The sequence below is a fragment of the Haemorhous mexicanus genome, chromosome 7, assembly GCF_027477595.1.
Source record: "Haemorhous mexicanus isolate bHaeMex1 chromosome 7, bHaeMex1.pri, whole genome shotgun sequence".
NCBI lineage: Eukaryota > Metazoa > Chordata > Aves > Passeriformes > Fringillidae > Haemorhous > Haemorhous mexicanus.
This window is the reverse complement of record NC_082347.1, coordinates 24599669-24620193: the sequence shown is the minus strand read 5'-3', so window position 1 is coordinate 24620193 and position 20525 is coordinate 24599669.

Genomic DNA, 20525 nt, shown 5'->3' with positions numbered 1-20525 from the left:
ACAGAAAAAATATGATGCTTTTAAATCCTGGTCCTCTTCAAAGGAAGAGCATTCTAATAATTGGATGGAATATTGATTTTTTCCAGCAATATGAACAGATGTAGATAGCATCAATATTTTCATTCCACATCCATAGCAAAAGAAATGCAATACTAAGCCAAGTGAAACAACTGTGTGTGCGTTGTGGTACACACAAACATTTCATCCTTCCCTAATCCTTTACATTGATTAACTATCTTCTCATTCTTACCTAGGATCTGAAATATGGGATGTCCTGCTGGTTTCAGTAGGGGCTAGATCAGATCTTTAAATTAAAGAACTCTCTGTACAGTTTATTTTTCTTGTAAAAAGTGTTTCTGTTCATGTGGGTGGATTTGAACAGAAATCTGCTGTTCAAGGTATGAGATTGTATTTTTTTCCATTTGTTGTACTTCTAAGTCCTTATCTAGAAGGTGACTTATGGAAGTGGTTAGATATGCATTAGAAGAGTAACTTTTAAACATAGGAAACTGAAACAATCTAACTAAATTGTGTATATTTTTAAAAATTATTTGGTTTCTGCAAACGAGAAAAGATTAGGAGGCATTTGGTATAAAACTGCAGTTGAAGCAAGAAAACAAAATAAATATTTATTTTATTACCTATTACAAATTAGAGGTTTATAATTCAGAAATAATGGGGTATTAAATAAAAACTTAAAGTATGGCTTTTAGAAAAAGCCACTGTAAAACAATTATATTTAAGGACAAGGCCCATTTTTTCTTTCCGCCCTCCAATAGTCTGAGGGCAGTCTCCAATATAGAAATGCAATTAATTATGTGAGCCAGATGCTAATTTCAAACTTATTAATAAAGCTCCAGAGCAATGCTAAATAAATCCAGGAGTAACCCTGGGTTTATATTGATATAAACATATACAGAACTCAATGTTTTGTCTTAATTCATTTAATTTGGTCCTTCCTTGAAGCATTACTCTCCATGTATTCTGCATTTATTATCTTTATGTTGCATATGAAGGTCTGTTCACATAATTTTGTCAAATATCAACAGCCAATTTTTTTCTCATAACTTTTTTACCTTCATTTGGTATTTGGCCTTTCACTTTAATTACTTCACATGTACTAGGCAATCAATGCATTACACTGTAATGAATACACAATTCATCTTTTGTACCACAATAATTTAATAAGCTTCCTAGGGAAAATATTCCTGTACTTTATGCAAAGGTGGTTTTTTCCTGTGGCTTAAAACAAGTATTCTGGACTTAGAAGACAATCCTCATAGGTCATTATTTGTACATCATCTTTGCAGCTGTTTGACAGATGTGTTTGCTGTTTGACATAAGTTTTTCCTGTTTTACAGAGATATTAAAAAGATTTATTAAAACAATCTGCTTAATTTCATCTTCTTTTTATAAAAAAGCAGCTGCAATACCTAACTATTAACTAATTTGAGCTCTAGGGAAAATATTTTATTCAGGAGGGCTTGTCTTTAAACTTCCTCCAAAGGCAGATTTTGTGATGATGTCTAGTGGAATCTGGCCACATGCAGCAGCTGATAAGCACCTCCCCCCACACAGAGCACAACTGAGTGTCCCACCTCTGTGTTCTTTATTCATACAAAACTCCCTGGAGATCAAGGCTCACTGATATGCATTCATTTGGAACACAGGATAACCCAATCTTTACAGAGCTCACACTACTTGGCAAGTCAGGATACACTGAAAAGAAAGGAAAATCTACTGTCCCATTTCATTCATAGGGAAGTGAGGCAGTGGTTGGTGATTTGTCCAAGGTTTACAGCATTTTGGAAAACTTGGGAACTAAACACAGATGATAAAATCTCTCATTCTTTGCCTACACACAATACTATCTTTCCTCTGTCAGAAAAGAGGATCATACTGCTCTGGATGACTTCTGATGAGATATAATTTAGCACATCAAGTGCTCTGACTGGAATTTGCACACACTCTAATATGCAAGAGATGTGTTATGGCAGAGAACCTCAGTCTGTGCCTTTGGTCACTTTCTTACTTCAGAAGTGGTATTGAGACAACCCTTTGTGCTCTACCCCTGGTTGCCAATCAGAACAAACTGCAGTGCAAACATGAACAAAAAGGGCACATTTATTGAAGACAGTGTCTGCCCTAACAAGCACACCAAACAAGTAAACATATGCTAGTCCTCAGATTCATACTGTAGCACAAAACCTTTTCAGCCATACTCTGTGTTCAGACAGTAGCTCTGTGCACAGAACAGCACAACTTGTAATCATATTTTGGAGAAGTAACTGTTTTACCAGCACTGAGACTGCTGTTAAGCTTTTTTGTAGCTACCATTTTATCTCAATTTAAAAGCAAGCATAGCAAGAACAACCACTGCATAGCTGTAAGGTTAGGAAATCATGAGTGTAGGGGAAAACAGGTGTCCACATTTTTCTATTAACATTTTCATTGAGTTCCATGGACCCAGAACTGCTTCATGCTGATGTCTCGGTGTACTCCAGTACCCCATCTGCAATGGATAAGATACCTGAAAATATCCACACCTGACAAAATGGGCATTAACAGGTTTAAATAATTGACTTGTCCTAATATACTCTTGTTTCCTTTAAATTTTCTTAGAAAGCCTGAAAGACGAGCCAGTAATTTTTTTCTGTCTTTTCAGTTGAAGTTTACTGCCTCATTGAGCAACAGGCCCTTCTGTAAGGGAACTAACACAGCAGCTGCAGAGGGTTCATCCTGAAAAAGAGCAGCAATCGCTGCCATCTAGGGGCACATCGCGGCCGCGACAGGGCTAATCGCAACCGGTCGCTCCTGCCCTTGGCACAGACCCGCTCCGTGTCCCTTAGCTGCGGAGGAAGCACAGCCAGATAAATGTAACAGAGGGCTTGGGGGCAGATTCCACTTGCTAACTGAAATTAGGCCACTATGACTTCTTGCCTACACCTACAAGCGCTGCTAGAAGCTCTCACAGGAATATTCCTTCTATTGGATAATAGAAATGCTGAATGGAATTATTTTCTCATGAAAAAATAATACAATCATTCAAATGGCTAAAATGGGGCACCCCTTCCACAGACAGGGTCTGCCCAGTGTGTTTCACCCACACTGGATGCCTGCTTTGAACTGCACAAGTCAGAGTTCCCAACATCTGAAGGAGTGTAAGTTTATCTATACTATTCTCCCTTCCTTTAAAGTGCTAGCATTAATAAATAGTACTTTAAATAATACTTTGCATAATCTGAGTGTGTAAATTATTGGAATTACATAGGAGCAGCAACTCCAGCTTCAAGACACTCAGATACCAGTGAAGGACAATGGTACTACTCACAGCTTAAATCACAAAGCTGGATTCAACATGAAGACTACCGCCTACTGCTTGCAAAGCTGACAAAATATTATTGTATATACTACAAAACACACAAGTCAATTGAGCTCTTTGCACAGAAAAGAGAGCTCACCCTTGCAGGCTAAGCAGACTGAGAGTTAGAGTCCACTATCAGATGAATCTTTTGAATGTGCGGTAATGTGTGTGATGGAAAGGTACAGCACTTATAAAGATATGTGTAACACTAAAGTGTGGTTTGCACATAATCTTGCATGGGTGTAGCTTTGTAGGGTTAGAATTAAGCTTGTGAAACCAGAAAAGTATTGTATTGTCATACTGACATAATTGCTTTTGTCTGGGTCACTTACTTTGTGCACATCAGGAGAAACAGAACCTCATACTTCATTCATGCTTCTCCAGGCCCAACAGCATGGAACAACTAGCACTGGATCCCAGAACCACAACTCAGAATAGCTGAGATTGGAAGGAAGCACTGGGAACCATCCAGTCTAAACCCTGCAACTCCCAGCAGTGTCACCCTGAGCTCAGGACTCTATTCACGTGGGTTTTGGGTATCTCCAGGATGGACACTCCTTGACATATCTAGGCAACCTGTTCTGCTATTTGGCCATCCTCAGGGTAAAAAAGATTTTTTCTGATGTTTAAAGGAAATTTCCTGTATTTTAGTTTGTGTCTATAGCAACTTGTCCTGTCTTTGGATACCACTAAGAGGAACCTGTTTCTGCTTCTTTACCTCTTTACTCCCTCCTGTTTGGGAATTTGTACATATTGATAAGATCCCCCTGAGCATTCTCTTCTCCATGCTAAACAGCCCAAACTCTCTCAGCTTCTCCTTACACAACAGACATTTCATAATTCCAATTTCTTAATCACAGTGGCCTTAATATGTAAGTACTGGTTCAGAGTGATTATAAGATTCCATCCAACAGCTACTTCCAACAGCCTACTGAAATTAGGAGGTAGAGTTTTTGGTGCCTATTGATAAGTGATAGCTGCTGTTTTAATACCGCTTAAGGTCTGATCAAGGCCTGAGGAAACAATACAGGAGACTAAGAAAAGATGCAGAGTATGGAGCATATCTTGGATGTCAGTCTGAAATATCTGCCAGCAATCATCTCTACTTTTTTACATAGTCTTAACTGTTCAGTGTCCTCCCATATGAAGTAGGTGGCTATTCAGAATTCACTGCCTTTTCTGCACAGTACCAGTTACACATTCACGCCTGAGGGACAGTGAACTTTTTGCAATCCTGTTCTGAATTATACAGCTATTTAGCTTTCTCATTAAACCATTCAAAAACAAAACCCCAAAAAGCAGTTAAAATGCCTGAGAGCAGTACACCCCCAACCAGGCGACAGACACAATGGGGACTATACAGTAGCTGTCCAGCACCCCAGCTCATTACACAACCTAGCAATTAACTGAGGTTGCCTGTGCTCCCTCCCCTCCCTGCATTTGTTCTCTTGAGAGATGACAATCCCTTCTTCGCCTTCCTGTTCAACACTCTTGGAAAGACATGCCAATGACTGTAGGCTTTCCTTTCCCATCGCACTGCTGTAAAAAGCTTCTAACTACTTCCATTACCACTTCCTTCATGGCTGAAGCAGATTTATTCCAGGCAATGCACTCGCTGCAGTACCCTTGGCTCATTCAGCACACCTACCAATAATTCCCAAGGCAGAAACAACATGCTGTGAGTTTGCTTAATGCCAGCACCTTTGGATAAGTGACAAGGACACTATGAGAAATAATGAACATTAGGGAAATGTAGCTATAGCAACACAAGTATTCACAAAGCAAATGCCCACCAGGAGCACAAGGAAACTGCTGTTATCGTATTTATAAAAGTGCTGATAAAGCAGGAGCTTGGGCTACAACATCAGGAGAAGGCATGCCTGGCCTGCAGTCTTGCCACAGATGGTAACACATGCAAAAGCACCCCTACAACAGACAGAAACTTAGCTCACACACTATCAGAAATGTTGGATGAAACAACAGATCCAAATTTGAGCCTTTGTAAGAAAACCCCAAACTCCCCCCAGCTCTTTATTTTACTGCTCCAGATTCTACTGCAGGTTTAGCACCATGTCATCAAAGGAACCATCCTGAGTATACTCTCATGCTGATCAGGAAGCTGCCATTGTTCCAGAAGCAGGAACTGAAGCTTGGTCTCTCATTAACCTATGCTGCTTCCACCCTTTTTTATCCACTTAAAGCAGGCAAAACTCGTAGTTGAGTCTTCAACAGGAACATAGACAAAGCTTTCTGACTTCTTTTTTTAATTGTAAGATGAAACAACTGAATTACTCTCAAGGAATTTTGACTTTCATTTGATATAAGAAATAAAAAGTTAGTTTATTTAACTTGGAATAGCATTACACATATTCCTCCAGAACTCCTGGGTTCCTCTGATCATCATATCTATAATTCACTTTAAGAATGGTTCCTTAACAGTATCATGCCTAATTTTCTTTGTCTACTGCTTTGTTGTCTTAAAGAAGATGCATGAGCCACAGGTAATGCTTGGAAAGAGTTGAGTGAGTATTCAAGTTACAGACAATACAAGACATGAAATATTCTTCATGCTTGCACTTTTCAGCTACCACACATTCCCCTTCACCTCTGTGTGTGAGTTAGGACACACATAGCATAGATCTATCTCTATTATTAGGAAATTAGCACTAAATCATTAAGGGGAAAATTTCACTATGGGAAAGAGTAGGATTCTGCTCAGGTATTATTTGAAAACGGAGTAGGAACAAAGAGTTCTTTGACAGCTAGAAATTCTGCTAGTATCACCTAACTTGAGTCACTTAGCATGGACTCAGCCTCATTCCTTTTGCTTGACAGCAATTTTAGATCAAAAGACCTAAAACTCTATGGGACCTCTGTTCCCATAGACAGGATCCACACAAAGCCTGGAATGCCAGAAGTGCTGCGATGACCACACCTCTCAGCTCAATACAAATACCCAACTCCTTCAGAGCAACATTGCTCTAGGCAAGAGCATCTCCTTCCAGAGCACTCCATGCCAGCCCCTGCTGAGATTTTCAATGGCACGGAGATTTCTCCACCTATTCCTTCTCTCAACAACATTCACTTAGATGCCTTGCTAAAAGCTGGGTGGCTGCTGGGTTATGGTCCTCTGCTAGACTTGGTCAGTGGCCCAAAAAGTTCAATTATCCTAAGAGTTCTCCTGGGATTTACATAACACCCCTTTGAGCTCTATCAAAGCATCTGATGAAACTTAGTTACTTCCTTGGAATTCTGAGAAGAACATAGATTAAACCAGGAAAAAAAAATCAAGTTAGTATGTTAAAAATATCCAATGAATAAAATATCTTTTTCCTTTTCCTTTATCAACAGTTCTTCCCTCTTAGTAGTTCCATTAATAGGGCAAAATGTTTACATACCTCGCTTCTGGTTGTGCATCTTGACTCCTAGTGTTTTGTAAAGTCCTTGAGGAATTCAAAGTACAGCTAGGCTACCTTCAGGTGGTCAGGACTTTATTGATCAATGGCCTGCAGCCAGCTGAAGTGATTACAGCCTTGGGCAGGAAAGTATTATTATCAAAGATGCTGCTTTCTGTAGCTTCAGCCCAACTTGCCTCAAAATCATTACAAAGCACAGATGGGGGTAATATGCCCATTATTCCCATGTCTATATCCTCACAGAGGAGCTATGTCCTCTCTGCAGCTTTACACATGTTCAGTTCCCTTCACAGTTTCCCTCAAAAATGCCAGAATTTCTCTTCCTGTCTGGCTGTTCTTTGAGCACTGATGGGATGTGAGTGATCTGCTTTTAACTCTCAGTTACTTCTCTAACAGCTGACAGCACCAAGCCTGTATATTGCTATTGCCTTCACTTCTGGGAGAGGTAGAACATACTCTCTCTAAATTCGTCTCATGTCACAAACACACATAATGTGTCCCAGTATGTGAGAAAGCTGGCAAGATTGGGAAGGGCATCTGCATTAGTGTTGATGCATTTACCTGCCATGGGAGCAGGCTGATAATGGATACAGATTGCCAAAAAATTATGCAGGAAATGGGGCTAGCTGGGAGAATTTCCACCTTCCACCTTTCTTTAACTTTTTGTGGCAATGTTCTTTTTTCCTTTTTTTCTCACCTTCTGCCAAATGACAGAATAATCTACACTAAAATTAGACATCAGTTCAATCCTCCAGACACAGTAATGTGTGTTTTTGCGTGTGAGTGCATGTATGTGACACTGCTTTCTACAGAATAGAATCAAAAAATATTCAACCAAGTGTCCTTTCACAGCTAGTAGAAACTTTGGAAGTGTGGATTTTACCTTCATTCTTGTCTGGGCAGGACAATCTTTCTGACCCAAAAGATGATATGTGTATAGCATAGTGTTGAACAAGGCTTTCTGTGCATTAACAGCTTACCACTGTGTCATAATAGTTCTTTGAACTCCTCATTGTCAGCAGAACTGCATCCAGCTCCAGCGCTGGCCAGGGAAGCTAAAATAATGGTCTCACCCAACCCTAAACTCCAAAGATTCCATATAGTCTGCCCTGTTAAAGGCCTAAGGTCTACCCAGCTAGTTTTAGGTTTGTGCCCTGTGCTCACCATGCCTGTGCAAGCAGCCACTCACCAGACCAGCTTTCAGCAAGGGCCCATCTGTGTGCAGCTCTGTGCTTGCATGAACACAAGGTGAGGGCTTGCAGAGTCCAGGCAGGATGGGTGCTGACAATGGCCTGTCAGAGGGGGAAATCTCCCAGTGAGAATGTGCGTGATGGACCCACTGGAGTGAATTAGGTCACCTCATGCTGTCAGAAACAATAGGGACAGAGCTCATACAGTGGCAAGAAGCCTCATATATGAAGATCTGTGGACAACTGGTTCTGCTAAAAAAGGTTATCAGCAGTGATACTACACAGCATGACATCACTGCAGAGATGAACTGGCATGAGAAGGGAGGCAGAGGTCTGAGCAGCTCAAGGCACACAACCAGAATCCTTTGATTAAAAAAATATCTCCTAAGTACTTAGGAGGGCTTTGGACTTGATAGGCTGAAAATCCTCCCTGCTTTGTCCTGTAACCTAACTTTTTCTTACCAAAGAATGAAAATATAAATAAGCTGAAGTAGCAGGCTGCAATTGTTTAAACTTACCAGTAGCTTTAAGGTTTTCAGCATCCTTCAATGCTCATCCACATTCTGGACTCTCAGTTGCAGCTAGATCTATGGTGTAGCCTTCATAATTGCTCCTGAAAACTTTGACTATCACTTTACTGATTCTCTCCTAAATTCATTCTTTCTCATCGCAAATCCTAAAAAGGGAGGAAAAAGAAAAGGAGATTAATAACCCATCAATTCAGACTTTTCTCTCTTTATCAAACACCTCACAAAACCTCTGGCAAAAGCAGGGAATGCTTTTTTTTTCAGGGGACATACTGTTCCCATATCTGGATCAAAATCTTGCTGGTTATTGTTTGCTCCATCATGTGAAGGAAGCTGCAGAAATGCTGTACACAGCTAGATCCAAAAAGTGCACTTGCAAAAATGAGAGGAAAGGCAATAGTGCTTATGTTTATAGGATTTAAAAGAGGCAGAAAAAAAGGGAAAACCCATTCACATACATATTCATGCAGATCAAATGGGATAATTATTTTGAACTTCATGCAATATCCTTCATCTTTTCTTACCAGAATTAGCCTGAATATAACTTTAACTTCACTACCTTTCTCTTCACTGAAGTTTTGTGTCCACTGCCAGACTCATGCCTCATCCTAACTCTGGGCACACATATCTAACTGCTCACTAGTGGGTTGCTGAACAAATCCACAACAGTACTTTCAAGCTAAGGTACTATAGGTGCTTTTTGCAAATTTAAACATGATGGAGACTGGTTATATCATGGGGACCTAGAGCTGCATGATGAGCATTTGTGACCCGCATAATTTAGGTTTTATAGTGATACTCTGACCAGACTGATAAAAAGATACCATTTACATTCCTGCAAAAATCCAATGACAAATTCCTTGTATTTCAGTTCTGTTATGTATCACAAGCATTTCAAGCCCTTTGATCTCTGAACTATACAGTGTTAAGCATGTATCATTATAACATCGTGTTTGGATTTTGTACTCCTGTGATTCCAAGCATAATATCAATAATTATTTTTTGCTTGTTTTTGGGAGGCTGTTTTTAAATTTTTTTTATAAATTATTTTGCAATCACAAAAGGCTTGTGATCCTTCCAGTTCCCACCAGATGTCACCAAGCTCTCAAGGATCTCTGGAGTTAGGGCAGTAGAAGCCTCTTGCTTGAGTGCTAGTACAGCGTCTTTCCCTTTTCAAGAGAACAGGGTAAGGAGCTGAGGACAGTCTTGCCTTGTCAGTGGATGAAATGCTACTGAATCACCAGTGGGCCAAAGCTGTTACAATTTCACTGCTGTTGAACAGTTTTATCTGAAAGGAGTCAATCTCTTTTCACCAGGGAATAACACCACCACAGCTCTGCTCTCCTCTGGCTGACACACATGTCAGAGCAGGAAGCAATACCACAGCATGCACAAGAAGCAAGCTTGTGTTACTGCCTTCCAGCCTACACACGTAGGTGAAGTGGTCTGCTTGTGGCCTGCACAGGGAGTACTGAACTAAACTGGGCACTGAAGCCAGCTTTCCATGCCCATTTTGAAAAACATTTGCCAGTAAGCATTTTGCTTTTCTAGGCAGTGGTTCTCTTCTGAGTTTTACTGAGTGCTGAGCATTGTGGTCTCCTGAACAGTATAAATGCCTGAGGTCTCACTACTCAAATATGTCTGTTCCCCTGGAACAAGCCAGCTTGCCAAAAGGCTCTCCTCAATGCATCCCAATTGGCAGACTAGCACTCTCAAGGCTCTGCCATCAGAGGAAATATTCAGACTCAAAGAGATTAGATGCACAGACTAAGATGAATAGAAGTTGACAAATATCCAAGATGTATTTTTGAGAATGAAGAGGCTGAGCTGAAAATGAATGGATTTTAATGAGAGAAGGAAAGGAAATTCACCATGAATTGCAGACATCTATTGTCCTGAAAGGACATTGTTCCCCATGGCCCCAGAAAAAACATGAAAGGAACACATTTCATGAGGTATTGTTGGGGCTGGCTTGACTATGGCTGCTTGGGCTTGGATAGAACTTTTCATGGAGGGTTTCAAATAATTTCACTTCTGAGAGCATTATTTATAGACTTTTTACAGGCACTGAAGTACACATTGAGACAAAATGACTTGGCCTTACATTGAACAGCTCCCAGAGCTGGGAAAGTGAATCCTGATCAGTATCAAAGAACCTCTGCCCTAGGCCTTATTTCTGCAACCTTGCACATGGGGAAACTTGGCAGTTGGTTTTCTTGCACCAGCTCTCACAAATGACGTTGTACTGAAGCAATCATTGTCCATAGAACCGCAGAGCCGGTTTGTAGCTGGGAATGGATTGGACACTGCTCCCTACAGAGTACACAGCAGCCAAGAGCATGCAGAAGAACAAACACAGTTTGGGCACACTTGTTGGTGCCCTGGCAAGCTGACAACAGTTTCAGTGTGATTCAGCTCAGGAGATAGTCTCAGTCCTGTGCAAGTCACCCTAGTTAGTCTTGTGTCCTGCCCAGTGCAGCTACCAGTGTTACATTCTCCTCCTGGCCCATCAAAATAGCTTCCAATCTAAACTGGAATACCCTCATTTTAAGGTGTGAGTTGTCTCTAAGAACTGTGTATATCTTTTGAAAAGTTCATGACTGCAGATGGAACATGCAACAACTACTCACCACTTCATTATGACATGGTCTCAATTCTTACTGCTGAGAAGGAAATGGGAAATAAAATTCCAGCCTGAGCTTTCTCTCCACATTTTTTTCCCCTACATAAACTAAAGTGATCTACATAGTTATCACAAACACTTATTCTTCTGGGAACTTTTTCCTCAGTTGGGACAATGACTAAAAGCAATATCATTGTATTTCCAATGCTTTCTTTTCTGACAGAATAGTAATTTCTCTTCCTGCCATAAACATTTCACTTTCACATATACACAGAAACAACCAACATTTAAAAGTCAGGGTAGACATTGTAACACATTGTCATCTAGTACAGAATCAAATGACCCTTCTTTTCTCCCTCCCATCAGCATCCATTGTCATGACATACTCTACTTACACACACGTGACTCTGGGATTAGAAGCACAAACCTCTGCCATTTACAGAACACTGCTTTTCTCCTTCACTACAGGCAGACATGATCACAACTGACACAATGCCTTTGCTCACACAACAGCCAGCCTTGTTCAGTTTGTGGTGCAGCCCATGCCATTGAATGTTCACTGCTTCTGGGACCCAGTGCAGCTACACAGTAATTCTAATAGCTGGCAGCTCTTTTGAAGCTGCCTGAGCTGCAGTCAGATCCATGACCACAATGTTGCTATGAACTTGAAAGGCCATCTGAACATTTTGCTTTTTATTTCTTTTGTAACTGATGGGAATTTTTCCACCTTTGATGCTATTGTAAGGAATTCAAGCCATAAAGCAGAAGGGTAGCAGGACTCTGGTCAGCTGAACACTAACCAATTCCAGTCTAAAAGGCCTGTATTTTACTTCTGACTCTTTTCTTGATCTATTTGCCTTCTCAATATTGTTCTATTTCTCATCTCTTAATTATAGCTCATCATTATTCCCAATTAAAAAAAAAACAGATGAAGAGAAAAGAATGAAAAAAGAAAAGCAACAATGAATTTCAAAATGTATCTGAAAAGCCAAAACTTCTTTGGTTTCCTGACATCTAGACAAAACTGTAGAGGCCCCCAGGAACAATTCCTGTTTCCAAGACTTCAATAAGCAATTTGAGCCAGAGATACTTTAATTCTTCATTAAAAATTATTCCTTAGAGGTCAACTTATCTTGAACGGTCCTGCTGCAATAATGTATTAATAGAAAGAAATCAATTTCCAATATCACTGTAATATCATGCTGCCAGAAATAAGTGCACCTACCTACTGTGGCTCAGGTTTAGTTACTTTAGTCCTGCTTAGACAGGCAGCCCTACCTGTTGCCTGGCCCTACTGCAAAGCAGAATAGCACATACCAAGACAGCACACAGAAATATCTGATTCCTTAGTTGCATTGAGGGTCCTTACTTGCCTGTGTGTACTTCCTTGACAAAGAAATTAATCTCACAGCAGTTGATCATGGAAATCTCCTTGTAGTGAAGATTTGTGGTTTCTCCCAGTCATGTAGTCCCTTCAGGCTTAGTTGCATTCCAGTCTGGGTTTAAAAAATTGCTAATGGAAAATACTTCCACACCCAGTGGCTAATTACTTTCTCCCTCAGAAGGAAAATCTTGGATTAGTTATGAATTCACTACTCTTAACTGTTAGTTTCAAGAGAGAGCAGAAAGGCCTAAAAGGGACAAAGGAGATCCTGTAGTCCCTACATGATTGTTCTTATGCTTTTGCCTTCTAAACCCTACTTTAAAGTAATTCATAATTAGGATTTGTGTTGATTCATGTCTGCAGTCCTAGAGCATGAAAAACTGTATTAGTGATATTCACTGAACTTTCTATAATTCCCTTTACCCCTATAAGGTTCAGCATTGCTGACATCAAATGCCCAAAAATGAGAGAGGCCATTCTTCAAAAATTGGAGATTCATTAAAAAAAACCTTTTTTTTTTTTTTTGCAGTAGTGTTCCAGTTGTTCAAAGTTATACATTCAGATTTTCTTCCTCAGCCACAAGCATTTTTTTATTCCATAAGCAGATGACTCCATGACCAAGTGTTTCAAGGGGAAAATAAGAAAAAAAAAAAAAAGGCAAAATACTTCTCTTTAAAGCACAGGAATTAGTGATACTGACAGATTCCTACATGGTTCCAAATGAAACTGCACAGAGGACACAAGTAGTAGGAAGTTAGTTTCTTGCTGGTACCCTAAAGCTCAGAGGCTATGCTTTCCTTCCTGCCCTATCACCACCAAAAAGGAAAAAGCTATGAATATGAATACAAACTAAGATTGTGTCCCTGGAAGGAAACGTATCAGGTTAAGCATTCAGGAAGGGAGCCCTGGTGCTCTCCAGAGGGTTCCTCAGTTTCCAATACGAGAGGCACCGGGTGTCATACAAACTCCAATATCAACAAAGCAGTTGTGACCATCTAAAATGCACTATACAGTCTGGAAAGCCACATTCAGATCCACAGTTGGGGGCAATACACATTTAGGGAAACTACTCTGACCCTTCTGATTCCTCTGCGATATTTAAGAGCCAGAATCTTATGGACCTCATCTCTGCTCAGGTTTTGGTTTAGCTGCCTCTTCTGGCACAAGACAAAGGATAATGAGCTCTAACAGCCTCTCAGTTGCCCATCCTGTCTGAAAGAAGGTCACTCCAACTGAGGCATCTGGCAAGCTAAAAGTAGCAGCACAGTATTTTGAGCGTGAAAGGCAATGCTGAGAAATTGAGTCATTTGGTTCCCAAGCACAGCTGGCTGCCTTCATGTCCCTGAGAGGACTAGAGCTTGGGGGAGGGGTAGAAATTGCATGTTTCAAACTGTCCTTATTAACTAGACATTTCATTTAAATGGTACTTAGCACCTGCCTCCAATTACCTGACTTCAAGGCCCATGTGTGACAGAAGCTGGAGCTCTGATTAAATCCATGCTTCATACTAGTGAGCCATTAAACCAAATCAAGGCTCACCGCTCCTTTGAAGGAGATCATTTGTCTTCATTAAAAGTGTCCATCCTTGATTGCCCTGACAGGAGCTTCTCCCTGAAAGATAATAAGGTCTGTTATTGTTGAGAGGTAAAATAATGTATCGCAGCCCTCTAGCGAGTGATTTGTATTTATTAATGTTCTCACAAATTACTGTACCCTGATTAACCTGTGACTGTGACAGGCAGCAGGGTGTGCTGCTCATCATGGCCATTCATGCTGGCCACTGTCTCTCCTGAGATGACTAAGTGGTTACAGCACATAAGGAAGTGGCCTCCTGCCCTGCAGTAATGCCTTAGGTCCATCAGGGAGTGACGGACAAAGCCTTAGCCAAGCTGTGAAAACCCAACTAACCACATCTTTGATCAGGTCCTAATCTTTGGTCCAGATACAGAGGACTACACAAACATCAACATTTTTGATGTTAATGTAACTATAATGCTACACATTTGAACCAGTGTCTTATACTTCTCATTCACAGAGTTTCAAGTATTTTACAAAGGAGATCCATCTTCAGTTGTGAGGAAAGGGAAAACACAGGAATTCAAAACCTTCTCACGCTCACCTGAGAAGCGAGGGGAAAAAGTGCAGGCAGAATTAATGTTTTCTGAACCACTAGCCATGCCATTTGGCACAGTGAAAACTGTATAAATCCTCTCACGCTATTCTTTTGTGACAATCAAAATTAAAAGAGAATCAGTGTTCTTCCACAACGATGTCATAAGTAAACCTTCTCCAGAGGTGCCATGCACAGCTGACAGGCAACATGCAGGAGACTTAAAAGTAGTTAAATAGTTGCAATTCCTACTGCAGTGAGAGTGTTTGGTAGTTCATCTCTGGGTTCAGTCCTGAGTCTCTTTTGTCCACCCCCCAGAATGTAGAGCTTATAGTTTGATAGAAGAGCCAATTCTGGCTAAAATAAGCTTACTCCCTTCCCTGGCCTTTAGGTCATTCTCATCAGGCCATTATTCTGGGGTTCATTTTCTGTGAAAAAACAGTGTCAGATAAACACCTCATAGTGCCCAGGTCAGAAAACAGGAATGAGTCTGAAGATCTGCTCTCATCTGTGCTATCACACTTCTGTTAGTTCAGCAGAATTCAAATAGGAACATTTGAGTCAGTCCTCTACAAATGAAGGAGATACAGTGTGGGAAGAAGTTGAAAGAAAGCAGAATTTCAGAGCAAATTCAAAAGGGATTTTCCACTGAAGCTTCAGAGTATAGCCAGTTCCAGTTGCTTCTAGTCTATCTCCAAATCAGAGAACTCTGGGGTCATATTACTCCCTAAATTCAAAACCAAACTGAGTTTTGATACAGTGACAGAAAAAAGGAATTGTGCTCTGAGTTCTCTAAAGCAGGGACAGGAACTTCCCAAGCAGAAAGGCTCCATGACCTTATTGTGCTATGGAGGCAAGGGCTGTCAGGCAACTGCAGCCATGACCATGGAGCAAGCAGAGGCTGATACTGAGCCAGCAGCACTGCAGAGTGTGCAAGAGCTCTGGTCATGCAGAAAGCACACCCAGGCTCAGATTAGGCCATAATCTGCTATGGGATGTGAGAGCAAAGGAGACCCATCATATGCCCTTCTGTAAAATAGTCTTTTGATCTGTAATAGGAGAAAGCACTTGGTTGCCAAAACAATTTAGACTGCCTGCATAGATGAGGGATGACCAGGGAAAAGTTTCAGTAGCCTGGAGGCTGGTAAACTACTCTTGCAGACTGAAGCTCCAACTTTTTTCTAAACTTGAATCTCTTGTTTTGGCAAGTCTTCTCATTTCTTTAAATACACACTTAAACAGTCATTTGTTTGGAACTGATTTACTAGTGATATTAGCCAGATGAAGAAGCAGAGCATGTGACCCTAAAATTCTTCAAATGTCTCTTTAAAACTCTCTTCCATAAAGATCTGTACAAAACACTGGGTAATGTTTAGACAGTTGAAATGCCCTCACATTTGTTTTAAGTATCCAACTGCCAGGCCACAAAGAGTCTGAGTTTGCTACAGCCATCCTTTCTGAGCATGGCTCTAATTCATTAAGCCTAGCAGCTAAGAAGCCATTATTTTTATGATAAAATTCTCTGTCACATTGGTCACAGAAATAGCCAGCACTTTGTAACTCCTTTTACTACACATATCCTTATTCATTGCCTCTTGCCTTGTATATCTTTCCTGGTGTTTCACTTTAGTCATGCTTTGCAAGTGATATTTACCTGTCACATAGAACTACTTGCAGCATTTCCACTGGAAGTTTCATTGTTATTTACTGACTTCAACAAAGTAACACTGAAGACTACCCAGAAAACCTTTTTTCAGAATTTCAACTTTTAAATTAATGAGGTTTGGACTTGAAAAATTGTATTAAGTTCATCCATTTTATACTGCACATACACTTCTCTAGGTGAACAGATATGTGAAATAATTTAAAAGTGCTGTCTTATAAAGTATGTGTGTTGTTCTGCAGTGAAATTTTATATAATTCTCTTTCCCTAGGAATTTTTGAAATTAAACACAAGTAACACCCAGGGATCTAGGCTGTCAAGCTCACATCTATAATAAATCATGCATATTATTATTCTGCAGCTCTATTTATTAGCAGTAGAAGTGATATGGAAAGGAATTTTATCTAAAAGTACACACTGAAAAGAACACAGACTTCACCTTCATACTGTATTTTACCTTACCATCAGAGCTCTTTGAGCCAAGATGGTCAAACAACTGAGAGGTCAGAAAGAAGAGAGCAAAGTCTGATGGACTCACATGTGGCCTGTCAGTTCCTTACTGAGAGCAAAACCTCTGCTCTCATAAGCAGCCTGGATTCCACATCATTCCTTATATGCATGTAAAACCTGTCATCTCTCTTAATGAGTGGCTGAGAACTTATCAGCCACTTATCAGATGCTGGTTGATCTGGCAGAGTCTTGTTCTATGGAATGTAATGTTCAGGTGGCTCTGATCATGCCCGTGTCATTGAAAATGGGGTACTTCTGTGAATCCTGTGATTCTCTCTGCACCACAGCATTCTGGATTTCTCTAGTCTGAGCTTGAAGTTTTTAATTAGTCCATTACATCAATCCTCTGCCATTTCCTCACTGCCCAGGATTCCTTTGGTATCCTGTCCTGTTATCTCCAAGGCAAATAGGAATAAGGGTCTCGATGATTGGATAAATAGTGCAGAAAACAGATGTGAGGGGCTGCAAAGTGTATACATTATGAATAGTATTGCAATAACATCTTTAATCCCTTAATGAGGGCACTTTGTCAGGGTAAGGGAAGACAGACTGAGGGATTTTGCAGCTGTAAACAGAAGCCCAAAGAATGCCCTTAAGCTAACAAACGTAACCAACATCACAACATGTTCTTATTTAATATCTTCATACTCCATGAAAATTGCATTCATTTGCACATGTTTTCAGAAATGCTGATTTTATTTTCATGGAAGGATCCTCTTGCATATATTAATATATTTATTGGCTTTAACAACAGCAGAGAAGCAGAGAATGAGAGCTATAATCTGAATGACAGCTGAGAATAGCTGAGATCTACACACCTTTGTTGGGCATTTTGGGCAATACTTTTCATGATCTGCTTAAAGAAGTTGCCACAAACTGGCACAGTACTGTGTTTGGAAAGTCCTCAAGTGCTGCCTACAGTTACAGAGGAAAGTGTGCATGTACACAGTAATCAAGGAAATACAGTCTAGGGAGCTGATGGTCTGACACTGCTTTACTTCCCAGAGCTCTGGAGGATGCCTCCTAATGCTGTAACACATCTAGGCCCTTCTGGGGGCAGGCCAGATTCCTGTCCATGATTAGAAATAGCATGCAAGAGGCTTGTCTTGTGGTATTCTGGCATTTCTGCCTCCAGACCCAGATGGAAACCAAACATGAAAAAACATCTTATTCCAATAGTTTAGACACTCCAAAGGTTTGGGTTGTGTTTGGTACTAAAACTGTGGGATGAAAGAGGCCAGAGAGAAGAAGGATTGGCACAAACAATTCTTCCCTGTTCCCATCTAGACTTGTGTTATGGAAAGATGTCTGCTTTTTTTATTTAATCTCTCCTCTAAGATGTACACCTGACATGTCACAGAATTTAGTCACAGCTTTACTGATATCTGTGGCTATGTTAGTGCATACTCCCTTAACTCTGGTGTTATATGAGAAATCAACACTCACACTCCTAACCTTACAGGCATCAGCAGCCTAACACTAGGCATACTGCTGGATAGAAGATACAAAAAATGTTGGAATAAAGAAATAAGAGCAGCATTTTCTGTTACAAGCTAATATCACAATCCAGTGTACTATATATGCAATTGTTTGGAGCAGTGGGGAAAAATGAAGTACTTAAAGTTTCTTAAACTCTCAGTGTAGTAATCAGCCCTCTCCTTAAAAGAGTAAAAGACCAGGCATGGAAAAGACGAGTTCTGTTTCCTCAGTGCATTGACCAGCATAAAGGACCTTACACAAGAAAAAGCTACCCAGAAAACAATGGTCAGTGAAGTTAAATACAATTTAAATACAAGTGTAAAAGAGAAGAAGCACAGCCAGTGTTTTCCTTTCAAGTGACAATCTGTTTTCAGCCTTGGCTTTTACAGCTTTGTGCCATTCCACTCTATGACACACTGCAACCTGCTAGTACAAACCTTAAGTGGAGAGGGTAGCATAAAAATTGGGGAAGTATCAAAAAAAGTTGTGCTTTTCTCTCTATATCCTAACCAAACCATCAAAATCTAAATGTGTGAACAGAGGTCTAGTAGGGGGCATCCAGGCCATCAAAGCCAGTCCTCCACAGCTGTAGATAACCAAGCAGCAACTGAGCTGGCAGATACGTGGAGGCTCCTTAGCAAGATTTCCAAGACTTCCAGCATCTGGCTGGGCTGGAAAACCCCAGCCTGTGCTGCTAAACATTAACACACAACTTCTGCTTCAGACTCCAGCTGGAGCTAGAGACATGCATGAAAAATATCACTGTTAACAAAGAGGGGACCCCTTGAACCAAGCTTTTCCAAGCTGCCAAAATGAACCACAGAAGCCATTTGAGCACTCAGTGGTTCAAGTAGAAGAGAACTGGAAAGATGAGTCTGCATCCATTTGGGTACAATGCAGGCAAGTGGAATATTACTATCTCATGGCAATATAGAATAAGGCACTTATATCTTCTTCATATGAAAAAATTTCTGGAATCTCTGTTGTATGCAGTATTCTGCCTTCTATCACAAAAATTTACTTGATTTAACTGTGAAAATTGTCTTCAGCAGCATTGAGACTTTATTCTAATGGGTGCTGTGACTCCCTGCCTTCTAAAATTAATCTGTAAAACATATCTGATTTTATGTATGTTTGCTCTGGAGAAATATTCAACACTAAATATAACACTGCTCCAAACACTTATTAAGTTTATTATAAAATTGTCTTCTACTCTCTTTAATTCTAAGAATGAGTAAAACCAAAAAAGATGAAGGAAATAAACAGTAACATTTAATTCATATGTGATGAGGTGGCTTCACCCAGCATAACCCTTCCTGTTGCTAAAAGAACAATTTCCAGCTAGCAGTCTAAGTGACACTGCAACCATTTCTTTGTGAAGGGTTCAATTTCTTCATTTCCTATTCTCATGGCGATACAATCCTCAGAGGTAAATTATTCTAAGTCTCAAACCTCTTAAGCTCAAACCAGATATTACAACCCTGCTTATATTCCATCAGCACTGCAGGGGACTCAAGTGAAGTTCCAAGTGTCCAGCGCTGTCCACATCAGAAAGAGAAACAAAAAAACAGTCCAGCCATTTGTACTATGCTACATATCATGAGAAATAAGAACTTCTAAGGGTTTTCCACATTTTATACAGTCAGTGGCTGCTTTGAGTAGTGCCTGATCATATTTCATTAAACCTCAGGTTTTGGTGGGGTTTTTGCTGTGAAGGATTCATACACCGTGAGAATCCAAAGTAGTTGTAAAAAGTTTTCCTTTATTCTATTGAAAAGGGGATTTACAAATCTCAGAGCAGGAGACCTTCTTATTACCTGTACTAGTCAACAATCTTCATCCTTTGATCTTCCTCCAATTAATTTCAAATGGCATGAGGGAATAAACAGGATTAGCCAGCCAGCCCATTCCAAAGCTTTAATCAGTTTGTAAATGAACTTCAAGACAGCTAACCATTCTCCAAGTAGGGAAGATCAGCATCACCAATGATGAATGCCAATATTTCGTGACAAGGTCTATTTCCATTTGCACTGAGACTTCCTAATAGCACACATGTGGCAACTTGTGCAACTGCTGCATTATGAATTGGATTGGAGAAATTGAAAAGCTTTTCAGTCCTTCTATGTACAGAGTGGGCACAATGCCAGACCTGGAATAAGGGAAGGTGCCAAGTTTCCAGTTGTCATGAGTCACTACTGCTAAAAAAGAAAATGCACACACATATACGTGTATGTGAGCATGCATGGAAAGCATATTCTG